Source organism: Lonchura striata, chromosome 1 (assembly GCF_046129695.1).
Source record: "Lonchura striata isolate bLonStr1 chromosome 1, bLonStr1.mat, whole genome shotgun sequence".
Lineage (NCBI taxonomy): Eukaryota > Metazoa > Chordata > Aves > Passeriformes > Estrildidae > Lonchura > Lonchura striata.
In genome coordinates this window covers 52,885,126-52,904,855 of record NC_134603.1, presented here as the reverse complement: position 1 = coordinate 52,904,855, position 19,730 = coordinate 52,885,126, and the positions used below count along the sequence as shown (strand labels likewise).

At 41.5% G+C, this 19,730-nt stretch overlaps 1 protein-coding gene and 1 long non-coding RNA gene across 5 annotated transcripts in view; one reads left to right on the top strand and one right to left on the bottom strand.

The window, feature by feature from the left end:
- The window catches only part of MPPE1 (metallophosphoesterase 1), a 31,125-nt gene that overhangs the window by 2,311 nt on the left and 9,084 nt on the right, over positions 1–19,730 (top strand). The window contains exons 1-4 of one of the 4 annotated variants that reach the window (XM_031503999.2): positions 10,238–10,318; positions 10,894–10,974; positions 12,830–13,797; positions 14,671–14,768. The exons of 1 other annotated variant lie outside the window; for it this stretch is intronic. The gene's annotated coding sequence lies outside the window, so the exon portion shown is untranslated. Of the gene's footprint in view, positions 1–10,237; positions 10,319–10,893; positions 10,975–12,829; positions 13,798–14,670; positions 14,769–17,649; positions 18,274–19,730 lie in introns of those variants that run through there. 2 more of the 4 variants (XM_031504000.2, XM_021527779.3) reach the window with 2 other exon arrangements.
- Positions 5,969–8,580, bottom strand: LOC110469233 (uncharacterized). Its single transcript, XR_002465217.2, has 2 exons — positions 8,175–8,580; positions 5,969–6,962 (listed from the first exon to the last, which is right to left on the bottom strand). It is a non-coding gene; the product is annotated as an uncharacterized LOC110469233 (long non-coding RNA).

Here is a 19,730-nt window from a genome sequence, read left to right as displayed (position 1 = left end):
TTTTTCCAGCCTTCTTTTCATTCTGGTGGTAGAATAGTGATAATAGGATCACTGGAGGCTGAACTTGAGAGGCTGAAATATCTGAATGAGTCCTCATTTTTTACAGATTTACTGCAGCTATGTGGCTCGTGCAGGGAGATTTAAAACAGGACTAGAAGGTCAGTAAAGAATACTTAGAAAATCAGTAGCTACAGCTAGTATTTCAAGACTTTCCAAAATACTTTGCAAGAAAATACAGCTGCCTGTAAGGCCTTTAAATGGTAATATTTCTCTTTATCATTCTCCTAGTCCATGATTTTTTCAAACCTTCCTTAGCCTAGACCTGCCCAGGCAGTGTGAGCTTCCCCATGTGAGCTGCTGGCTGACATTGACTGTCCATTCACCTGCGAGCTGGTTGAGGCTGCTCTCTGCCTTGCTGGATCAGACTCTTGGCTCATCTTTCACAACTGCCAAGGTCTTTCATAACCTCTGATCTTTCATAACCCCAAACTCTAGCCAGTTCCTCTCACATGCCTTTCGTAACCTACACACACACCGCGTGTTTAATCCACTTGGAATAGGCCCATCCTGATGAACCTGAAATACAAGTGTTTCTTGGGTGCTTTGTCTGCCTCAATCCTCCTGAGCCCCAGGCAGACTTGTGTGGATGTCAGACTTCCTTCCCCGAGACAATGGATGCTCAGTGGAGGGGAAAACCTCCTCTTTGACCTCAGAGGAGAAAAGGGAGACTAGTCACGGATTTCCTTCTCTCCCGGGGTGTGAAGCCCTAATTGACTTAGGTGTGGCTCAGCTGGGGGTGGCGGTCTCCTTCCCTTCCTGTCCCAAGGCGCTGCGCAAAATACGCGGTGCGGCCGCTCCGTGCGCCGCGCAGGGGTCCCCAGCGCGGTCTGCTCGGAGCAAAACCCAGGGTCACTCGGTGGGGCAGCTGCCGCAGCTGGAACTGGTTTAATTCTGCCTCAGCAGACAGCTTGCCATTCTCTACGCCGATAGTAATTGCAGGCTGCAGTGATGTAATAAGGTTGTAGTTTTGCAGAGTGAAGGTGACCTCGCTGTAGCCGTCGGCATGGGATCCTCAGATGCTCTCCAGTGCGGATCTTTGGCACTTCACGGACTTGATGGATCTTTGTCATTTCTTTGGTTTGATAGACGATCTCCTAACAGGGGATAAAATGGGAGGACAAGTGTATAACAGCTTTAATAAAAACAGAGGGGTGAAGAAAAAAAGAAAAAGGAAGAAATCTTTTGCAATTATTATCCTGAGTGCGAAAGAGCATTTCCTCAGTGTGACAGCCAGAGGCTTGCTGCACTGTTATTAAAGTGCACTTCAGTGGGAATCCATGCAGATGGCTTTTTTACCCAGCATAGGATTATATTGGATTAGTCATATAAAATTGTTGTTTACCATCTCTAGTCCTTTTCCCCAGAGCTTTTAGCAGGAATCTCACAAAGCATGTAGTTTCAGTCTGCCTTTACGCGGTAACCCAGCTTTTTGTTTGTGCAAACTGCTACAATGTTGTAGTTTAATGTAATCCTAATGTTGCAATGGGAGATTTTATACCTGATAAAGGAGGCTGTTTGGCCCAGATTTTCCTTTTGGCTATAAGAAATGAAGTTAGATCTTAAGGAGATGCTCTTTCTTATTGCTGGACTCTACAGAAGAGCTGTGCTGATCCCACTTCTGCTCCATCCGAGACAATCAGAGATTCCTAACACTGGCACTGTTTTTCATAATGCTCACTAATGAGTTAATGCTTAATTAATGCACTGTTCTGAGTGATGTATGAGATATTTCTTGTGTTCCCTTTCTATCATGCAGAGCCGTACTCTGACCATCTTTCTTCTCTATGTCTAGAAGTCTCAGGGATCACTGTGTGAAAAACATCAATCGGTTTTTTTTTTTTTTTAATCTTAAAAGTTTATTAATAATAAAATAGTTATAAAAAGTGGCAGTAAAATTAGAGTAATAAAATTTTTGACAATGAGGATTAGGACACTATGAGACAATAAAAAGCAAAGAATTATTGATGTTTTTGGGCACTAAGCTGCCAAAAACATGCCTTGTATACAAAGGAAGAACCCTTAAAAGCAATAGCCTGTTGCATATTTATATATCTCATACATGATGCATAATTTCCTTGCAAATTAAGAATTTTTCTGGGTTTTGTCAACTTCTTCCCTTTAATCCTGGTGGTTCCATAAAGATGGAGAGAAGGTGGAAGAATGTTTGTCTTTTCTGATAAGGAGGCTGTAACTCTTCAGGTTTCATGTCACTGTTACCTCTGTGCGAAGAGTTTCTTGATTATCTTATCCTTTTCTTGAGCTAGTAAAAAATATCTTACATCACAAAATGTCTATTTTAACATTATGTTGTAACCTAAAACTATATTTAACATACTACTTAAAAAGGATTAATACAGTATTGCAAAATAACCCTCCATAATATATATAGTATTCAATTTAATATTTGCAAAGAGCCAATAATAAAATGCGTATTTTTCACAACTGCTTAGACAGAGTCCACATTTTCCCTCCTGCCATAAATTAAGAAACTGCCTTAAACGTACAGTGCAAGGCTCTCCTTTTAGATCTGCCCTGGGGGTAGGTTATAACAAGGACTTTTTTTTTTTCAAGGTCTGACAGATAGCTCTACTGGTAAAATTACATCCTTCAGTGTTTTCTGGAGTTTTCAGACTGGCTCTGTCATCCTGGGAAATTTTCCCTTCCAGGTGGTATGGCTGCAAGAACTTTCCTGAGGTGTGAGTGCCTTTGATTCTACAGTGTGAGACGTTCTTCTTCTCTGTAGGGGGTTCTGTGACAAGGTGATACAGTCCCAAACAAGGGACTGTATCACCAAGGTGATACAGTTACTCTTTGCCCTAGACAGGAAACGTGGGTGTAAAATTGTATTTCTCCCTGGCCTTGAAGGGAGAAGCAGCAGACTGCCACATGCATGCTGGTATTGTTTTTTGATCCACTGAAAACAATCTAGTATTATAACATGATGTACCTGTCACTGGAGGGGATACAGAACTTCTATCAGTGTGCTGTGATAGGGATGACTGTACCCTAATTTGGTTTAATAAATATTGCCTCTGGTTTTGTCAGCTTTAAGATTAAATTGACTTTCTTATATATTACGAGAAAGTATTTTTTTGTCTCCAGTTCTACAAATGGTCACCTTTAATCCAATCATGTCTTGGTGCTTTTTCTCTTGATATGCAGGAAATGTTCATGAACTAAACTCTAAACTTTTGCTTTTAGCCAAAGTGGTCGTTCTGAGGCTTGGGAAAGCCAGACTGTTTCTCCCTGTTTCAGGGAAGGTTCCTGAACACAAATAGGATTGTTACTCTGTGAACAAAGATCTAAACAAGATGGAGAAGGGCCTTTTTTGTTCAAAGGCAATTTTGTTCAAGGTTGTTCCATGATTTTTAAACTGGCATTTGTCTGTGAGACTGGCAGCCTCGACTGTGCCACAGAACATACCATGCAGAAAAATCATGTTAAGTTTTGCCATCTTCCAGCCTGAAAGAGACTCAGGAAGAAGTCACTGCTGACGCCGCGGGTGGATGGAACAAAAGAGATTCATCTGGGGCAGGTGAATTTTGTACATGTGTCCTGGACTTACAAAGGCATGTAGATTTTCATACAAAAATTTTATTTCCTGGAAAATCAGATGAGGATGGTAGCTCTCTCTGGGGGTTGAAAGGACACATATTGACCTTTAATCCATGTAGAGAAAGGCTACACTTGGGAGTTATTGTAGGGTTGCATCATATTGTAGGGTTTGGTTGTATAATCCCATGCTTATATATCTTCTGACAAATCAATAATTTTTGTGCACATGGAGGTGAAAAAGGGTGAAATGTGTCACATTCTTGCTCTTTGGCAGCAAGTAAGAGGCTCAGCACCACTGTAATCAATGACATTTTCATTTGTGTGAGCCAGCATGAAATGTGTGTTTGTTCATACCAAACTACATTAAAGCAAAAATGCAAGGAAAAAATATTGTGTTCAACAAACGAGGTAAATAATAGTGCAAGGAAATGTTTCTGCTATCATTATTTACAGGGGAAAGTATCTTAGTAGCATTTCATACATTCACTGCCACTAAGAAGTTTTTTATAAGTAATGTATTGTTGGGATCTTTGGAAAATTAACATGTTTCCTAATCAAGTACACATAAGTCTTTTATCGTTTGTATAAACAATGGGATATTTTGTATGCACATAGGCTAACATTAGCTTTTTGATTTTTCAAAATCTGATGTCCAATGCTACGCACCAGCCTTGGGCCAATTTTAAAAATTGATGGAGTATCTTTAATTTGGAAGAATGGATGCTCACTTTGAAGTGGAACCTCTCAAAAATCTCAATGGCGATTTTGAAGATGTTTTATCATAATGTGCATGATTAAACCAACAAGAGCTTCAGCTGTAGCTTTTCCCAAGAGTTTCAAGCTACAAGTAGGGGGGTTTTTAGTGTCATTGGGATGGATCAATCCTTGTTTGACAAAATCTGCGTCTTACACATACTCCTTACAGGTCTAGCTGCATAGTTGAGAAACCTGGCTGTTGTCTGCTTCCTCCATCTGTCTTCAATTCCCCTGCCAGGCATGGAAAACTGGGAAGGGGGGTTGCATGGCTTGCTTTCTAGGTCAGTAATCAGGAATTCTTGTTTCCCTTTTAGCTCTGTTGGTCTATTTCCCAACTTTTTTGTGTTCTGCTCGTAACAGTTTTTGTGTTTTGAAAACACTTGGTTCTTAAAAGCTGTGTACAGCTGCATTGTCAACTCCTGGGTAAGCAGGAGAGCCCAGACCTGGTTGTTGTTTTGCTAGAAGAGCTGGGGAAACTGGGTCAGCAGGTTTCACACATGAAAATCACAGAATGGGTCATGTTGGAAGGGATCATAGTGGGTCATCTGTCCAACCTTACTGCTCAGCTGGGGTCATCCCAGAGCGCGTCGCACAGGATTGTGGATATCCCACAACCACTCTGAGCAATCTGTTCCAGTCCACAGTCACCCACACAATAAAGTTCTTCCTCATATCCCAGAGGAACTTCCTATGCATCAGTTTCTGATGATCGGCCTCTTCTGTTGCTTGGCATCACTGAGAACATCCCAGACACCCCTGCTTTAAATATTCATACACTTCGATGGCGTCCTCTCTTGGTCATCTCTCCTCGAAGCTGAACAGGCCCAGCTCCCTCAACCTTTCAAGTGACCCAAGATTCATCATGAGCTTGTTTTCTCTGCTATTTCTGACCTAAGTTGTTCTCTGAGTGCTGCCTTTGCCAAGACTGCTCTGGTTTCTGCAGAAGCCCTGAATTAATCCACCTAGGCATTTTGTTTTACTTCTACACCCACAGTATTTGAAAAACCCTGAACAACCCCAAACCAAAAGCAAACACCTGGGTACCATAGGAATGTTGAGTCCTATTGAGCCTTGCGCATACTTTGTACAGTATTATTCCTTGATATTCAAGTGGTCTTGTTTTTTATGGTTTAAAGTGATTATGACTAGTGACATTCCCAGTATTGAGGTAACAACTGTTATCCTACTTGTACTGCCTACAGTGAAATACTGGTATGCAGGATATGATGGACTCCACTGTGCTGATCTCTCTCCACTGCACTCTTACACTTCAACCTCTCTTTGGCACTGAAAAAATTATTTCTGAATTAATTTTACAAAGTTTTCCAAAAATCCAGAATCTCTACTATATCAGAGTGTGTTTTCTTCTAAATCAATGACATAGATTCATTGAAATGGTGGCCTGGAAGGGACTTTTTGTCTACTTGCTCTATGTCACTGTGCTGTGCATATTAGATATACCTGTGTTCAAAGGCATGCCTGATTATTCTCTGATGTGTTTATTAATATGTATAGTGAGGAAGAACTACATGAATTTTTCTCTTTGATATCAAGAAATTTTCCCTCTCATCCAGCTGAAGGGATGAGAAATGTCTACTCTGTTAGTAACTTTATTTGTGCTCATTCTCCTCTGGAAGACACAGGAAACAATTACTATTGTCCCTTACAATAACCAAAGTCAGTTAAAATGATTTCAACACCTCCTGATATGCTGTATTTTCTTCCATGTGTAATTTTTATTCCTGTTTTACAGTCTCCTCACCTGAGACATTGTTTGTGTTGGATAAACCAGAATAAAACTGAGTAACTGCATCTCGGGGTATTGCTACTTCATCTGAAAATGGGATTTCCCTTTCCCTAAAGCACCATTGCATTGCTGGCTGCTACTATCCCTCCCAAGTTTATTTTTTCCTTGCTGCTACTGTAGCTAGTTACATCCAGCTGTCCTTTTACCAAGAAGTGACCTTGTGGTTTTCACAGCATGAACTGTCCATTGCTAATTGGTTCCATGTTAGTTGCTGATTTAAGTAGCAATTTTGATGCCAGGCAATTTGGAGTCACGGTGAATTGTCATAGGATCCAGCAGTTAGCAATGTTGGGTGGGTGCTTCTGGAACCAGTGCAGAAGTCTTCACAGGTAGGATTCCTGTTAGCAGGTTACACCATGGGCAAGTCCTTCCCTCACATGGACTCTCAGGTTGCTGACAGCCTCAGAGATGGGATCTTGTGAACATCCTGCTCAGCACAGCGAAGCCTGAGCTGAATATAGACAAAGCTTTCACCTTTCACTGTGACCCTGTGTGAACTTCAAGAAGTTGACTGGATGGGTGACTGGGTTGAGAGTGGAGGAGGAGAGATGCCAGGTTGTGCCTTGGAGCCAGAGGTGTGTGACACTTCCCTTAATCTGATTACAGTTCCAGTTCCTGCTCGCTGCCCAACCTGACCTGTCTCCTGCCATGTTTTCGGTGAACTGTCAGCTCAAAGCAGGCAGTGATGAGCTCCTGTCATGTCCACACCCTCTTCCCAGGCACAGCAGGCGGAGAAAGCTGGGGCTCTTCAGACCTCACAGCAACCTCCCAGTATCCAGGGGGCCTGTGGGGAAGCCAGAGAGAGACTCTTTGTCAGGAATGGTAGTGATAGGACGTGGAGTTCCAAATTGAAAGGGGAAATTTAGGCTGGATATTAGGAAGAAGTTCTTTACTGTGAGGGTGCTGAGGCACTGGAGCAGGTTATCCAGGGAGGTTGTGGATGCCCCAGCCCTGGCTGGTGTTCAAGGTCAGGTTGAATAGTGCTCTGAGCAACCTGGTCTGATGGGAGGTATGCCTGCACAGGGCAGCAGGTTTGGGACTAGATAATCTTCAAAGACCCCTTTCAACCCTTAGCATTCTATGATTTTGTGATTGGTTCTATGCAAAATTTGCCAGACACTGCAATCAGGTGGATGACATGGTCAAGATGGAGGGGCAGGTAGCATCTGGCAACATTTCATAAGACAAAAAGAAAAAAAAATAAGAGAAGGAAATGTGATGTGCTTTAAGAAATGATTGAGGCAAGATTTTGTACAAAGGCAGGAGATGCAGAGAACAAGAGAAGACTTAGTGAATGAGAGAGGAACAGGAAAGGTTTTAAACTGCCACTACCAAAGGTTTGGAAGACCAGCAGGCAATAATCACTGTTTGCGTCAGTCTTGCTGTGATAGCTGCTCTTCCTGTGGCTGGTGAGTGCCTGCTGTTAGTATGGTGTCTGTAAGGTCCAGTCCTGAGGGTGGAATGCTTTTGTCCTGCCTGTATGCCCTGCAGCCTAGTGTGCCAAGAATACCAGAAAAATAAAAAACCTAAATCACAGAATCACAGACTGAGTTAGGTTGGAATGTACCACAGTGGGTCTTATGCTCCAACCTCCCTGCTCAAGTGGGGCCATTCCAGAGCACATAGAACAGGATTGTGTTCAGATGGTTCTCAAATATCTCCTGTGAAGGAGACTCCACGTCTCTCTGGAGTGTGGAGAGAGAGATGTGGTCACCCCACAGTAAAGAAGTTCTTCCTCATACCCTAGTGGAACTTTCTGCAGGTCAGTTTGTGCCCATTGCCTCTTGTCCTATTGCTTGGCACCACCGAGATGAGCCTGGCTCCATCCTCTTGGACACCTTCCCTTTAGATATTTATACACAAAGGGCAACGCCCGGCAAGCAGCAGCAAGAGCACCAGCAGCACCGAGGACACAGCCGCCGCTCCCCGCGGGGCAGCAGCATTACCCGGCACGCTGCTGCCTCCTGCCAGGGGATGTCACTGGGACAGCCTCTACCTGTGGTGATGGGGGAGATGCAGAACCTGCTTTGGCAGCGATCCCTCCCTTGGCGTGTGTCGGTGAATCCGTGTATGTGCGGCCGGCAGAGTTCTCACCCCCCGGTCGGTGCCTGTGACAGAAAGTCACAGAATGTGCTGAGATGGAAGGGACCCAGCAGCATCACCGAGCGCAGCTCCTGGCCCTGCGCAGGCCACGCTGGGGATCCCACGCACAACTGAACCTGCGAACAGCACTCGTGACAACTGAACAGGGACTGGCTGGCACCGGAAGGGACTGGCGGGGGGGTTGCCTCGCCTCGGCCGCGGCCGGAGCACGCCCGGGCCGGGGAGCAGCTCCGCTCCCGGGCCGCGCACCCGGGAGCTCGGCTCTGACGGCGCTGCCCGCCGCCCATCCCGGCCTATCCCGGCCTCGTCCCGGCCTATCCCGGGCCCGTCCCGCCCATCCCGGGGCTCGTCCCGCCCATCCCGGGCTCGTCCCGGGCCCGTCCCGGCCTATCCCGGGCCCGTCCCGCCCATCCCGGGGCTCGTCCCGGGCTCGTCCCGGCCTATCCCGGGCCCGTCCCGCCCATCCCGGAGCTCGTTCCGGCCTATCCTGGGGCCCGTCCCGCCAATCCCGGCCTATCCCGGGCCCGTCCCGCCCATCCCGGGCTCGTCCCGGGCCCGTCCCGCCCATCCCGGGGCTCGTCCCGCCCATCCCGGCCTCGTCCCGGCCTATCCCGGCCTATCCCGGGCCCGTCCCGCCCATCCCGGGGCTCGTCCCGCCCATCCCGCCCATCCCGGAGCTCGTTCCGGCCTATCCCGGGCCCGCCCCGCCCATCCCGGCCTACCCCAGCGGCCTGTCCCGGCCTGTCCCGGGGCCCGTCCCGGCCTGTCCCGGGCTCCTCCCGGCCTGTCCTGGGCCCGTCCCGGCCTGTCCCGGGCCCGTCCCGGCCCGGCGCCCGCCATGGCCCTGCCGGTCGTGCACAGGTGCCTCCAAGTGAGTGCGGCCCCCGCTCCCGGGAGCCCCGGCCCAGCAATGCCCGGCGGGGCCGGGTTTGCCTGCGGCGCCGAGCTCAGGCTGCGGGCGCAGCGCGGGGCTCGGGGCTGGCCCAGGGCATCGCCTCTACTCAGTCCCTCTGGGATAAAGCAATCTACTTTTATGTATATATTTGTATGTGTATGTCTATATATATATGCACGCATATCAAATAGTTTTATATATGCACACACGCATATCCTATATATACGCATACACTATAGTTATATATGTTATATATGTAACTATAAATACATAGTTACATGTATTATATATATGCATATATATAAAATATAGCTTATATATACAGCTTATATATATAGCTTTATATCTTATATATAACATATACACATTAATTAATATATTAATTAATATATTGTTTTATATATATTATTTACATAATATATATTATTAATGTGTATATAAATATATATACATTAATTAACATATATACATAGAGTTATATGTACAAAATGATTCTAGTTATATATTGCCTCATATTACCATAATATATATATATTATATATATATATGACTTCATACTGTTGGTCAAGGTCCAGCAGACATGCGTGCAAGAATTTCAGCCAGTGCGGCTATCTTTTTGTCTCTGGTGAGGTTAAGTAAAAAATAAACACCATCTTAGTTGCAGAGCTGATGTTGGTAGTTTAGGACTATAACTTGGGTGCTTTGTCCCTCTGTGATTAATTTTAAATGCAAAACCAGTACCCTATGTTCCTTAATGAATTATGAAGTTATATTAGACATGTTTAATAGATACCTGTTAAAGGACCTTTGTTGTAGTCAAATGTTCTTAAAATTTGAGCCCAGTTGTTTTTACTGCCATTTTTCCTTTTGGATGCTTCTATGGTTTAGGAAAACTGTAGTAAAGTTTTTGGGGGAGAGTTTTAATTTGAAGTGTTATCAGCTTAATTAACATTTGATTTGAAAATTTTCCTTGATTTTTTTTGTTTTTGAATTCCTTTTCAGCTCACTGAGGAAAATGAGCAGTTAGTCAAGAAGGTGAAAAAACTACACATAAAAAATGAGGAGCTAGAAAGGAATCTGGGTCAGATTCAAGAACAACTGTATCTGCAGCAGTTAATGCATGTCTGTGGCACAAGCAGAGAGTAAGAATTGTCAAACGTTTCTCTTTTGCATCAAAAGAAGTGCAGCATTTCGGGACTTTTATTTGCATGTCCTTAAGATGAGCTAGGCATTATCTGGTGTCTGTATTTTGAGGAGCCATCTGTGAAGAAGGTGGTGGGGTGAAAAATGCTGGGGGCCTTTAGAGAAGTGAAGGAGGTGGGGCACCTTTTACAAAATTTATTTTAGTGAAAGAAACCGTTTTAATTTCAAAAAGTAATACTTCTGCTTAGCCAGTACACTCTCTCTTGGAAACAAAAGAAAAAGATAGGTAAGATATAGATAAGTTGAGTAACATAAATGCTGTTTAAAATATTTAGAACCTAAGGACCTGAAAAACTGTAGTGCTACTGGTTTGGAGAGTGTCCTGCCAGGATTTACACACCGGTTCACAAAAATCTTCCAAGGCTTAAGTTTTGGTGCATTTATGATCCTGCCTGGAAACTTCTACCATAAAATCAATCTGAAAAGTAACTTGGCCTTTTTCAGTTGCTTTGTTTAATTAAATTAAATTGGTGAAGTATGCTTTTATGAAGCTGTTGTGTTTGTTTCAATTAAGTGTTCAGGTTCAAACAGAAACACATTTATGGCATAAGGGTGGCGACAGCAAGGATCTGGTTCTAGAGAGTGACAGTGTCAGGTGAGTTCTTGGAAGCTGCTTCTTCACAGAATTATTTCTTCTCTGTAGAGTAGAAAATGTTCATGATTAAGTCAGTTGATTTTTTTTAAAGCTGTTATGCAAGTGGCTTTCAGCCTTTGAAACAATGGGAAATCATTCACATTTTAAAAATAACTACAAAATCTTGGATTAAATTTGAAAAGAGCACCAAGCAAAGAGCAAAATGTATTTCTTTCTTAGGTAGTACATTGAGAGGAATTAAGTGAGCTGGGAACCTCCTTCATGTGTTTGTATGCACACATACGATCTTTTTTGTAGATTTTTTTAACCTAGAACCTTTGTGGTTTCGCTTCTATTTTGTGGAACCTTTCTCAGCTCATTTTATATTGCTCACTGTTTTGTACATATAAAATTTATAGTCTCATTTTGAAATGAGCTAGAGAAGCAGTTCTACTTTTCAGTCTAATAACTTTAGAGTTGAGCCACTACTTACTGTAGTTTGCCAATAAGTGATAGAATCAAACTCTTGCTTTTCTGATGCAAAAGCTACAAATTTTGTCTTTAAGAAAAATATACTGGAACATTTTAACAACTAGGCAAGCTACGTAAAATATTGCTCCATCCCTCTATGACTTGATAGTAAAATTCTAGGCTGCTCACCCCTTCAAAGGCTGCTTTTTGTCCACTTACATAAATGTGGATCTTACACAGATCTCAGTTGCTCTTTGGCCAAGTGCCCTGTTTTTAGTGTTTTTAGGTGGCTGTAGAAGACCCTTTTTCTCTCTCTGTTTTTTTTTTTTTTTTTTTTTTTTTTTAATATCTTTACAGTGTGCTGGACTCTCTTTGCAAGCTGGGTAGCTGGGTGACTGGCTCTGGGCTCAAACTGAGTTCCTAGTTAGGTGCTCATATAGAAGAATTCCAAGTTAGTCTGTGAATTGAGTGCTGTACCTGCCTTATGTTATTTTGCATGTAGATAACTCGACCTAGCTGTTTTTCCAGCATCTGTTTGTGTGTTCTTTCACAAAGCTGTGCTGTGCTACAGTATTGCTCATCCTGCTTGTGCTGTGCCGTCATGACTTACTGTCAACGGCAGCTCTTACTGTAATTCCTAAAAAAAATAGGAAAAATGTCTGCTCATGTCCATTGGCTAAATTGTGGGCCTTGTGTATGTTGGCTGAATGCTATGAAATGTGGTAAGAAATTAGTACAGCAGAACTCTATGCAAAATAATATCTGAGGGAAAGGTAACAGCCCTAATCTGTTTATTTGACATTTCTTTTACCCACTCATTTTCACATAGAATTCATTCACTCATATCCTCACACCCACACACTTGGAAGCAATGAGATGTTTTGTGCAACACAGAGCTGGGAACTGCCTCATGTATCCTAATCATGGGTTCTTGATTGGTGCTGGACAAACTTTTAAAAATCCTTTAGGAGTGTCCTTTTGCTATTCCTGTTGTGCTAATGGGGAGAGGAATGCTGTATTTGACATGCTGCAAGGTCACTGCCAGCCTCCTGTTGCTGCTGTCTTTCCCTCAAAGAGTGATTTGCACTGAGGTTTCATTGGAGTGTGGCCATGTATGCTGGACAAAAACAACGGGGTCCTCAGTCTGGCTGAGTAAAAAGGATTCTTTGCCATCCATACAGACCATTCTTTTAACTTGCTTTGCTGTTATTTTCTAGTGCTTTCTCTTTCTGTGTTGACAGTCACATTTCATTCACTGCCATCTTAAATATTTCTGTGACGAGTCTCTGCAGCACAGCTACAGGCCAAGTGGTCTCTGTGGGGCATCTCTAATACTTTTACCATAAATGATGCCACATTTTGTTGTCTTTCATGTTTTACAGCAATTTATGCATTTCTCTTTTAGACTACTTCAGATGTATAATGAGCTACAGAAACGTTATGTGAAAGAAACAAAAACAAACAAGGAGCAAAGCGAAGCAATTAAAAATCTCACTGTAAGTAGAATTTGTTGGAGCTGGTATCAATCAGCCAAACATAAGCTTTTAGGGAGACTGAAAAGAAATTCTTAAATTTGTGAAAGGAGACCATGCTTTTCTTTTTATACTTAGTTTCTCATGACAGGGATACTGGAAGGTAGCCTGTAGTTTCCTTTAAAAGTGAACTCCGTCACTGGTGTGTCTGTAGCAGAAAGCTGTCTTCCCTTCCCTTGCTTTTCTCTTTACTCATCCGCCTACCCCTCCTTCCAATTGTATTTGCACCTTTTGACCTCTTTTTCACCAGCTCTGGTATTTTAATGCATGTGTCATGAGCTGATTTTTCTCAGAAATTCGGCAGAAGGCAAACCAGATGAAGACAAAGAGTGTTGTTTTGGATAGCAAGGTCTATGGCCCTGCTGTGCAAAAAGTCTGGCATCATAACTGGAGCCAAGGTAGGGTTGTGTGGTCAGGAGCTGTTCTAGAAGCTTCAAGAGGGTATTGCCTCTTCAGGCATGGAATGAGCATTGAAGCTGACCAGTCTAATTTCCTCATCTGTGCTTTGCTTTTTCTCCTTTCAGACCTTTTGGGTGAATGTAGTTTTAAAATCAGCAATTTAAAAAGCTCTAGGTTTGCCTTTGGGTTATGTTTTCAGTTGTATTCAGTTGAACTGCATTTTTTCTATGCACTTAAAAAAGATTTTCTTGACAGATTAAAATTAATGAGCTAGAGCATAGTCTTCAAGAACAGAGGCAAAAAATTAAGCAACTGGAATGTAAAAAGGTTTCTTGGAAAACTAGTGCTGCTTCTGGAAAACGAAGTCAAACCCCAGAGGGAGGCATAACTTCTCACAGGGACATTTCTGCAGAGAAGGAAGCCTGTTGCAGTAGATATTTAGGTAATGGTACAGTTTATTCTGATGATGTTCCTTCCCATACACAAAAGACAATGCATTTTATTTCTGCTCTAGAGGCCCTTCCAGGCTATTTCTCCTTCAACCAGCACTACCTAAAATATTTTTTTCATTTTTGAAGACCTGTCATGTAAAAATGGCATTTTGTAATCTAGGATTCCTCCTTGCATTTGTTTGTGATAAATGTTTGCTGTTTTCTCTTTTTCTGAAACTGATCCATTGTTGTAATCAGAGGTGGGGTGCGTGGCTGTATTTAGAGCTGGTATTTATTCTAGCAAGATGTATCTGTGCAGATCTCTTAGTAATAATGTTTGCTGCACCAGCCTTTGGTTTTCAGACACTGAGACACAGAATAACCTGGTTTTAGCCTTAAAATGTTGGGCAAGCCTGGACAGAACTGGTTTCAGTATGTTCCTCCTTTCATAAATAAATCCAGAATTTAAGGCGTGATCCTCTTCCACTTCAAAGCATAGAAAAGAGATGGATGAGATCATATAATGTAGGCATAATTTTCAGGAAATGTGCTATCAGTAAGGGCTGATGTGACCTTCTCATAAGCCAGGAAAAGGTAATCAAGGCATATGATGTGTGTTTGTGGATTGTAAAATAATCCCACATCTAAGAATCCAGCAGATCCAGATTATCCAACTGGCTGATCCTGCTATCTTTCATATTACCTGGGAATATGCTGGACCAGTTTTTAAGAATAAATCACTGTATGAAAAAGGTACTTTAAGAAGCTGAACTATAGTTTTCTAGTATCACAAAAGGTAGGCAGCTCTTTAGCTGTAATATGATTCATATGAGGGGGAGGTTGACTGTAATGGTTGAACTCTACATTTTTTCATTTGAATATAGAGCTATTGTTGAAGAAGATTAAAAAGCTGAAGAAAGAAAATAGAAAGTTATCTGCAGAAAAGAGAGCACTAAAAAACGAATTAGCTGGATTAGACAAGGTAATTTATTTTAAGACAAGCCTAACAGTAGGAGATTTTTGAAAAGCTAACTATTCTGCCTGAGCTGAAATTTCTTTAAGATGAACATACATTGTTATCAAGTAAAATACATAAAAAACCCCAGTGTATAGCATTTTGAGACAGATGGAAATTAATGACTCCTTGAAACATTCATGTCCTAAAGGGCTACTCAGCTAAGGAAGACTGTGTTCTCTTGAACTTAAACATGTCAAAGTTATGCCTCTGACAGGACTCCAAGTTTAGGGAGGGCAGGGGCTTTGAATTTTTTGTTACATCTATAGGTGTAAAAAGTGAAAATGTGAACATTTCTTAAAGTTATGTAACAAGATGATGAGATCTTACCTAACTATAGACAACTCAGTTTAATGTACTGACATAAGGTTTTATTTTCAGCAGCAAACTGTTTAAACTGATTTTTGCTTGTTCCTTGTTCCTCAGGTCTTTTTGTTGTGTTGTGGTGTTTTTTTGGATTTTTTTTTTTAAGAATCTCTTTTCTTAGCTTTCACTCCTTTCTCCCCAACTAAATAACATTGTGGTATTAATTGTAGGGGTAACAGTAAAAGAGGGTGATAGTTCATTGGATGTGTAACTTGCAGAACATTAAGCCAGGGTGAGTTCTAGATCCCTGTCTTTGGGAATCAGGGACAATGAGTAGGTGAGAGCTTCATCTTGCAGGAGAGATACATAAACCTGAGGTTGTGGCTTTTTATCAGTGATCTCTTTTTAAGGCAGTTTTAAGGCACTGTGTGTTATACGTATGCAGCTGTTCATTTTAAAAGTGCTGGAAGAATAGGGAAGAGAATGTCAAATATAGGTGGTTGTGGGTAGATACATTGTTATTTTGGTAGCTAGAACATTCAAGGATTGGTGGAACAAAGTCTTGGGTGATTATACTCTTCTGTCCATATATTTCCCAACAATTTCTGTCTTAAAAAGGATCAGAATGTCACATTATTCCCTTGTCATATTGCACTGTCATTTTGTAGCTGTCTGGTAAATCCATATTTTTTCCTTTTTACAATGGGTCCTTCCTACTATTAGTCTGTATTCCAGCCTCTAACATAACTTGAACTCTGCTTGTGTGTTCAGGACATAAATTATTAAATTATTACTTAAGGTTGTAGTTGATTGCTGTATCTCACCATAGCTGTGTTTGCACAACTCAGCCATACACTGGTAAAAATATAGAAAGTGTCTTTGAATATGGGAATAACTTAACTGCTGATTAGCTCTTACTGAGAATGTCTTTGAAAAAAATTTTAAGTGAATATTTTTGGGTTTTTCTAGGATTTTTTTGAAGAGGTAGAAGATCTAAAACATGCTGTACAGGAATCTGTGAAACTGAACAATGAGTATGAAAAGTGCTTGAAACAAATAAGTGTAATATATGGACTTCCTTTTACAGCACATTTGTAACTACTGGGTAATTTAATGCCAGGTAGAGTTTCTACATATTTTTTATAATTACTGCAACATTTAAACCTCCCATTGCTTAAGCGGTACCATAGTTTGATAATACAGATTCAGTAATGTGATCTCAATATGACAAGTACTTGGAAATTTTGTATTTTTTGACCGTGTTTTTTTTGTTTGTTTATATATTTTTAAATAAACTGTGATTTCCATAACTTCAACCAAGTTTCAAACCCATCTCTTTCACACTTGCAGAATATATTCTGGTTGTGGGTGTTTATGGGAATAAAATAAAATAGTTTTATCTTACAGAATTTCCCAATTTATCCTTTCTGTAACCTACATAAAATCAAAGGATCAGTGTAGATTTGTCAGTGTGCATGAATTTCAGTCCTAAGGATGTGCTAATGCAAACGGAAATTAATTCTATCATTAAATTATTGCAGAGGGGTTTCTTAAAAGAAAAATGCTAAATCACTGCTTGGAATTTTCTTCAATCCAAATAATAAGTGAAAAATTGTGGATGAAGGAAAGATTTATTGTTCAGAATTGGAAAGTGTATTCAGAGCATTTTGCATCATCAAAAGAAGAATTCCTCAGAAGCTTTTTCTTAATTCAACAGTGAGGTACTCGAAGAACTCTGGTATTTGAAGAACTGAAAAGGAAAGTGGGAGTGCAGAAAGTCGCAGTCCCCAAGGCAGAAATGTTGTGTTGCTTCTGGGAGGGTGAGCAGGAATGAAAAGAGACAACTCCCAGTTACATGTGTAGCTTGCAGAACCTTGGGAGATTTGTAATGGCATTCCATGAAACATGTTTGTAATGACATTCTATGGAAATTTAACATAGTTACATTACAGAACTGTATTTTTCTGAGAGGTGTAGATCTCTACCTTTGTGACATTCTGGTGGTAGAGTTGAGTGAAAACTGCTCAGGGTAGAAAGACAGCTTGCTTATAAACTACTACATCTTCTTTAGCTTCATAAAAATACATGGACACTCCTGAGGGATAGGACTAAGTGTAGGATTAAGACTCTTGTGTCCCAACTGGTTTGTTAGGACAGTTTTATGCAGTTGTAATTTAATAAAGAAATTTCCTTCAAAGCGTATATGTTGTTCAAAGTTGCATATTCACTAAGTGATAGGGTAGAACTTGTGCCTGCTCTGGCTGTAGACCACTGTGTTCCCTTGTTTCTTTCTTGGCTCGTTGTAAATTAAAGCTGGATCATGTTCTGAACAAGAGATGGGAAAGGGAAACAGAAGAGCAGCAGTGCAAATCTGTGTTGCCAGTAAACCTAATGGAAGAAAATAAGGAGGATAGCATGTATAACAGAAAATTATAAGTGCAAAATTGTTTATAACATTTGCTAATGAGTAAAATAAACATGAATGCTGCAGAAGGAAGCAGTGCTAGTTACTGGAGTCTTTTCCCCCACAGTGTTATGCTGTAAAGTTACACTTCCAGCATATTTAAACTTTGGTCCTGTTGTTAAATGATTCAGTAATTGTCCTGGTCCACAGGCTGATTTTTAAATGTCGTGCAGAACAAGAAACTGAGGAGTCCTTCAGTCGTTTCTCACAGCTAAGGTCTCCCAGCCCTGGTGTGGAAATCTGCTCTAATGGGAATCAGGAGCCGTGTGAGGGTGCGCCGGCGGTGAGCCCGGCGGAGCGCGGCGGGGACGGGACGGACGCGGGGGGAGCGGCCGGGGCTGGCAGGTGGCACAGCGACGGGCAGGGTTCCTCTCAGCCAGCAGTGGGAGCTGTCTTTGGGCTCGGTCTGCATCGCTGACTTTCTAGGAGGTTGGGCTTTCTTTTTTCTTTTTCCATTTCCCTTTCCGCTTTTCCTTTCACTATCAGGAACGCTGGCGGTGTAGGGTGCAGATGGGGCACCTCTGGCAAGTTCCACATCTGCAGCACAAGTCCCCAAACAGTAACAATTAGCGGCAGAAGCGCCGGAGGAGGAATGCATGTGGAAGTGACCAGCTCTGTGGCATTATTGTGTCTGTTGCTGCTTGAGACTTTTGAAAATGGCAGTTTTGCTTTGAAGATATTTTTATATTCTGCTGACTGCAGGTTTGGTTTGTTGGTGTGGATGTTTTTTTTTTTAACTTGACGGTATCAGTTTGCTCTTGAAGCTGCGATATTTATTTATTTATTTATTTATTTATTTATTTATTTATTTATTTTCTGGACATGGCTAATGCAAATTAAATAACTTACTGGCATTTTCTTGTTCAAATTAATTCGGTTTTTATTGGAAGAGGAGACTGTCTCAGACTACCAAAGTATGCACTATTTCTTGCTTTGCAGGATAAAGCCCTATACATTTGTGGATAATAATATTCTTTGGATAAGAGTTTGCCTTTTTGTCCTTGTTGCTGTGCCAGTTGGCAGATACCTCTGCTTTGATCTTTCCTCCTTGTGAGATGTACAAGAAAGATGATGTTATTTTGTTTGCTAGTTAAAGTGCAGGCAAGATGAGTATTAAATAGGTTAATCAGTCTATGTCTGTAGTTCCACATACTGTGGAATTGTGACATTTGGCCAGTGTTTTTTTCCTGCTAAACCAAGTTAAGGTAGAATTGAATTCCAGGCAATTAAGTATTAGTCATGCTGCTGTTTGATAATGCTTATTAGAAATGTTTCATGGTGCAGGCTAATGGTGCTTTGTCTCAAATAAGTACTTTGTAGTGCTGATAAGGGAAGCCTATGTTTGAAAATAAGTGGCTATTATCAAATAGAGGTTTTGGTTGGAAAAATAATATAGAAAAATAATATAATGATCATGTGTCAGTATTCACTTTCCATGAGACATAAATCAAATGAACTAGTTCATAGGACAGTGAAAGAATTTGATTTTGTTCTGTGTTGTGCATGTAACAGGCTGAGATTTTAGAAATAATTCACTAATTTTGTGTGGATTTGTAATTTTGTCCCAGTTTTCCTGATATGTGGAGTATAAATTTTCAAAGGTACCAAATATTCACAGCTATAGTCAGATTTAGCTAATTCAGACTTGGTCTGCTAATCACTTAATACTGTGTTCAGTAATTGCTCACATCTTGGATATTAGTCCTAAATTAGGATTTTTTCTATTGTAGAAAGCAAAATTGCAATCCCGTTGTTGGGTGGGGGACCACATTTTGTGTATTTCTCTGGAAGTTCTTCCTGAGCCTGTGAAGCAGCACTTCTATAGGTGCCCTGGAGTCTCTTTTACTGTGACCATGCTACACTGTTTACCTTTAACAGGCAGGCTTTCAGACCTGCAGTGCTCTTCAGACTGAAATCCTGAGACCTGGAAACTGAGGGATTTCATTGGAGAGTAAGGGCTGGTGCCTGTGTTCTCTCAGCTGGGATACTTTCTTGTGGGCACTTACCCTGAAAAAGTGTTCTTGCTAAGGGCTGTGGAAGAAACAGAAAAAAATACTCGAGTTTCTAAAGGGTAAATTCTCTGTTTAGGTTACAAGGTATCCAAGGCAACAAAGCAGAAAATACAGTTATCTCACCAATTTCGGCTCATTAACTGTTTC